This window comes from Arachis stenosperma, chromosome 3 (assembly GCF_014773155.1).
Source record: "Arachis stenosperma cultivar V10309 chromosome 3, arast.V10309.gnm1.PFL2, whole genome shotgun sequence".
Lineage (NCBI taxonomy): Eukaryota > Viridiplantae > Streptophyta > Magnoliopsida > Fabales > Fabaceae > Arachis > Arachis stenosperma.
Genome location: NC_080379.1, coordinates 45,430,542 through 45,436,524, shown reverse-complemented (window position 1 = coordinate 45,436,524; position 5,983 = coordinate 45,430,542). Strand labels below are relative to the sequence as shown.

Genomic DNA, 5,983 nt, shown 5'->3' with positions numbered 1-5,983 from the left:
GTTCATACTTTGCCCAAGATTTGATGGCCCAAACTGGCGTTCAAAGTCACCTTAAGAAATTCCAGCGTTAAACGCCGGAACTGGCACCAAAGTGGGAGTTAAACGCCCAAACTGGCACAAAAGCTGGCGTTTAACTCCAAGAAGAGTCTCTACACGAAAATGCTTCATTGCTCAGCCCAAGCACACACCAAGTGGGCCCGGAAGTGGATTTTTATGTCATTTACTCATCTCTGTAAACCTTAGGCTACTAGTTCTCTATAAGTAGGACCTTTTACTATTGTATTTAGATATCTTGGTAGCTATCTTTGTTCTTATGCTATCTTAGATCATTGGGAGGCTGGCCTCACGGCCATGCCTAGACCTTGTTCTTATGTATTTTCAACGGTGGAGTTTCTACACACCATAGATTAAGGTGTGGAGCTCTGCTGTACCTCGAGTATTAATGCAATTACTATTGTTCTTCTATTCAATTCCGCTTGTTCTTGTTCTAAGATATCACTTGTTCTTCAACTTGATGAATGTGATGATCCGTGACACTCATCATCATTCTCACGTATGAACGTGTGCCTGACAACCACCTCCGTTCTACCTTAGATTGGGTGAATATCTCTTGGATTCCTGATACACGATGCATGGTTGATCGCCTGACAACCGAGTGCTCGCCTAACAACCGAGCCAGCCATTCCGTGAGATCAGAGTCTTCGTGGTATAGGCTAGAACTGATGGCGGCATTCAAGAGAATCCGGAAGGTCTAACCTTGTATGTGGTATTCTGAGTAGGATTCAATGATTGAATGACTGTGACGTGCTTCAAACTCCTGAAGGCGGGGCGTTAGTGACAGACGCAAAAGAATCACTGGATTCTATTCCGGCCTGATCGAGAACCGACAGATGGATAGCCGTGCCGTGACAGGGTGCGTTGAACATTTCCACTGAGAGGATGGGAGGTAGCCACTGACAACGGTGAAACCCTTGCATAAGCTTGCCATGGAAAGGAGTAAGAAGGATTGGATGAAGACAGTAGGAAAGCAGAGAGACGGAAGGGACACAGCATCTTCATGCGCTTATCTGAAATTCCCACCAATGAATTACATAAGTATCTCTACCTTTATCTTTATGTTTTATTCGTATCTCAGTCATAACCATTTGAGTCTGCCTGACTAAGATTTACAAGGTGACCATAGCTTGCTCCATACCAACAATCTCCGTGGGATCGACCCTTACTCGCGTAAGGTTTATTACTTGGACGACCCAGTGCACTTGCTGGTTAGTTGTGCGGAGTTGTGATGAAGAGTTGAGATTGCAATGAGCGTACCATGTTGATGGCGCCATTGATGATCACAATTTCGTGCACCAAGTTTTTGGCGCCGTTGCCGGGGATTGTTTCGTGTATGGACAACTGACGGTTCATCTTGTTGCTTAGATTAGGTATTTTTCAGAATTCTTAAGAGTGAATTCTAGTGTTTCAAGGTGATGTTCTTACCATCACCAAAGCTGATTGATTCTCATCAATTTAGCTCTTGAATGCAATGTCCTGCTGAAGCTTGGTTAGCCATGTCTAATTCCTTTAGACTAAAGCTTTAGACTAACATTGCATGATTCCTGGAATTCTCATTAAGAATTTTGATACCTTTATTTTCTTTTCCACTTAATTTTCGAAAAATCCAAAAAAAAAATTTCAAAATCATAAAAACCAAAAATATTTTATGTTTCTTGTTTGAGTCTAGTGTCTAAATTTTAAGTTTGGTGTCTTGCATGCATTGTTTATTTGATCTTGGTTCTATTTTCAAGTCAATAGTACAGGGAACTGAAGATTCAGAACATGCAGCAGAGGAATTGCACAGAAAAAGCTGGGCGTTCAAAACGCCCAGTGAAGAAGGACAGACTGGCGTTTAAACGCCAGCCAGGGTACCTGGTTGGGCGTTTAACGCCCAAAAAGGTAGTGCATTGGGCGTTAAACGCCAGAATGTGCACCATTCTGGGCGTTTAACGCCAGGATGGCACAAGAGGGAAGATTTTGTTTTCAAATCAATTTTTTTTTCAAGTTTTCAAAGTTTTTCAAAATCAAATCTTTTTCAAATCATATCTTTTCAATCAAATGTTTTCAAAATCAATTTCTTTCCTTTTTCAAAGATACTTGCTATCAATTAATGATTTGATTCAACATTTCAAGTATGTTGCCTTTTCTGTTGAGAAAGGTTTAATGTTTGAATCATATCTTTTCTTGTTAGCCAAGTCATTAATTTTTTTTATCAAATCTTTTTAAAACTGTTTTCAAATCATATCATTTCAATCATATCTTTTTAAACCATAACTTTTCAATCATATCTTTTTAATCACATCTTTTTCAAAATAATCTTCAATCATATCTTTTTAAATTCTAATTTCAAAATCTTTTTCAAAAATTACTTGATTTCTTTCCCACTCTTGGTTTTCGAAAATCAATTAAAGTTTTTCAAAATATTTTCAAAATCTTTCACTTAATTTTCAAAAATTTCTTCCTCTCTGCTCACATCCTTCTATTAATGGAGTACCACTCCTTCTCAATGCACAATTCGAACTCTATCTTACTAAGTTCAAATTCTTCTACCTCTTCCTTCTAATTTTCTTTTCCTCTGACACCTCAAGGAATCTCTATACTGTGACATAGAAGATTCCACATTTTCTTGTTCTCTTCTCTTTCATATGAGCAGGAACAAAGACAAAAGCATTCTTGTTGAAGCTGATCCTGAACTTGAAAGGACCTTGAAGCGAAAGCTAAGAGAAGCTAAGGCACAACTCTCTATAGAGGACCTAACAGAAATCTTCAAAGAAGAAGACATGGCAGCCGAAAACAACAACAATGCCAACAATGCAAGGAAGGTGCTGGGTGACTTTACTGCACCTACTCCCGACTTCTATGGGAGAAGCATCTCTATCCCTGCCATTGGAGCAAACAACTTTGAGCTTAAGCCTCAATTAGTTTCTCTAATGCAACAGAATTGCAAGTTCCATGGACTTCCATTGGAAGATCCTCATCAGTTCTTAGCTGAATTCTTGCAAATCTGTGACACTGTCAAGACTAATGGGGTTGACCCTGAGGTCTACAGACTTATGCTATTCCCTTTTGCTGTAAGAGACAGAGCTAGGACATGGTTGGACTCACAACCTAAAGAAAGCCTGGACTCATGGGAAAAGCTAGTCAATGCCTTATTGGCAAAGTTCTTTCCACCTCAAAAATTGAGTAAGCTTAGAGTGGAAGTCCAAACCTTCAGACAGAAGGATGGAGAATCCCTCTATGAAGCTTGGGAAAGATACAAACAATTGATCAGAAAATGTCCTTCTGACATGCTTTCTGAATGGAGCATCATAGGTATTTTCTATGATGGTCTTTCTGAACTATCCAAGATGTCTTTGGATAGCTCTGCTGGAGGATCTCTTCATCTGAAGAAGACGCCTACAGAAGCTCAAGAACTAATTGAAATGGTTGCAAATAACCAATTCATGTACACTTCTGAAAGGAATCCTATGAACAATGGGACTAATCAGAAGAAAGGAGTTCTTGAGATTGATACTCTGAATGCCATTCTGGCTCAGAACAAGATATTGACTCAACAAGTCAATTTGATTTCTCAAAGTCTGTCTGGAATGCAAAATGCACCAAGCAGTACTAAGGATGCTTCATCTGAAGAAGAAGCTTATGATCCTGAGAACCCTTCAATGGAAGAGGTGAATTACATAGGAGAACCCTATGGAAACACCTATAATTCTCCATGGAGAAATCATCCAAATTTCTCATGGAAGGATCAACAGAGACCTCAACAAGGTTTCAATAACAATAATGGTGGAAGAAACAGGTTTAGCAATGGCAAGCCTTTTCCATCATCTTCTCAGCAACAGACAGAGAGTCCTAAGCAGAGCCACTCTGACTTAGCAACCATGGTCTCTGATCTAATCAAGACCACTCAAAGTTTCATGACTGAAACAAGGTCCTCCATTAGGAATTTGGAGGCACAAGTGGGACAGCTGAGCAAGAGAATTACTGAACTCCCTCCTAGTACTCTTCCAAGCAATACAGAAAAAAATCCAAAAGGAGAGTGCAAGGCCATCAACATGGCCGAATTTGGAGAAGAAGGAGAGGAAGTGAACGCCACTGAGGAAGACCTCAATGGGCGTGCACTAGCCTCCAATGAGTTCCCCAATGAGGAACCATGGGAATCTGAGGCTCAAAATGAGACCATAGAGATTCCATTGGACTTACTTCTGCCATTCATGAGCTCTGATGAGTATTCTTCCTCTGAAGAGGATGAGTATGTCACTGAAGAGCAAGTTGCTAAATACCTTGGAGCAATCATGAAGCTGAATGACAAGTTATTTGGAAATGAGACTTGGGAGGATGAACCCCCTTTGCTCACCAAAGAACTGGATGACTTGTCTAGGCAGAAATTACCTCAAAAGAGGCAGGACCCTGGGAAGTTCTCCATACCTTGTACCATAGGCACCATGACCTTCAAGAAGGCTCTGTGTGACTTAGGGTCAAGTGTAAACCTCATGCCTCTCTCTGTAATGGAGAAGCTAGGGATCTTTGAGGTGCAAGCTGCAAGAATCTCACTAGAGATGGCAGACAATTCAAGAAAACAAGCTTATGGACTTGTAGAGGATGTTTTGGTGAAGATTGAAGACCATTACATCCCTGCTGATTTCATAGTCCTAGAGACTGGGAAGTGCATGGATGAATCCATCATCCTTGGCAGACCCTTCCTAGCCACAGCAAAGGCTGTGATTGATGTTGATGGAGGTGAACTGATCATTCAAGTGAATGAAGAATCCTTTGTGTTTAAGGCTCAAGGATATCCCTCTGTCACCATGGAGAGGAAACATGAAGAGCTTCTCTCAAACCAGAGTCAAACAGAGCCCCCACAGTCAAACTCTAAGTTTGGTGTTGGGAGGCCACAACCAAACTCTAAGTTTGGTGTTGAACCCCCACATTCAAACTCTAAGTTTGGTGTTGGGAGGTTCAAACATTGCTCTGAGAAAATGTGAGGCTCCATGATAGCCATCTGTCAAGCTACTGACATTAAAGAAGCGCTTGTTGGGAGGCAACCCAATGTTATATTTTATATATTTTCCTTTGTTATTTTATTTTATTTTGTAGGTTGATGATCATGAGAAGTCACAAAATCAATTGAAAAAGCAAAAACAGAATGAAAAACAGGAAGAAAAATAGCACACCCTGGAGGAAGAACCTACTGGCGTTTAAACGCCAGTAAGGCTAGCAGGTGGGCGTTTAACGCCCAGTCTGGCACCATTCTGGGCGTTTAACGCCAGAAAGGGGCACCAGACTGGCGTTAAACGCCAGGAAAGGGCAAGAACCTAGCGTTAAACACCAGAAATGGGCACCAGCCCAGCGTTTAACGCCAGAATTGGCTAAAAACGCAATTTTGCATGCCATTTGGTGCAGGGATGACTTTTCCTTGACACCTCAGGATCTGTGGACCCCACAGGATCCCCACCAACCCCACCACTCTCTCTCTTCTTCCCCATTCACCAATCACCTCAGTACCTCTTCCCCAAAAACCCTTCACCTATCAAATCCCATCTTCTCTTCACCACTCACATCCATCCTCCACAAAACCCCACCTACCTCACCCTTCAAATTCAAACCACTTTCCCTCCCAAACCCACCCATACATGACCGAACCATGAGCCTCCCTCTCCTATATAAACCCTTCTTCACTCCTTCATTTTCACACAACCTAAACACCACTTCTCCCCCTCTTTGGCCGAACACAAAGCCATTCCCTTCTTCCTCATTTCTTCTTCTTCTACTCTCTTCTTTCTTCTTTTGCTCGAGGACGAGCAAACCCTTTAAGTTTGGTGTGGTAAAAGCATTGCTTTTTGTTTTTCCATAACCATTTATGGCATCCAAGGCCGGAGAAACCTCTAGAAAGAGGAAAGGGAAGGCAAAAGCTTCCACCTCCGAGTCATGGGAGATGGAGAGATTC

At 41.5% G+C, this 5,983-nt stretch overlaps 1 non-coding gene across 1 annotated transcript; it reads right to left on the bottom strand.

The window, feature by feature from the left end:
* Positions 1-3,224: 3,224 nt before the first annotated feature.
* LOC130972610 (small nucleolar RNA R71) lies at positions 3,225-3,332 on the bottom strand. The gene has a single exon (XR_009083768.1). It is a non-coding gene; the product is annotated as a small nucleolar RNA R71 (small nucleolar RNA).
* Between the last annotated feature and the right edge of the window lie 2,651 nt (positions 3,333-5,983).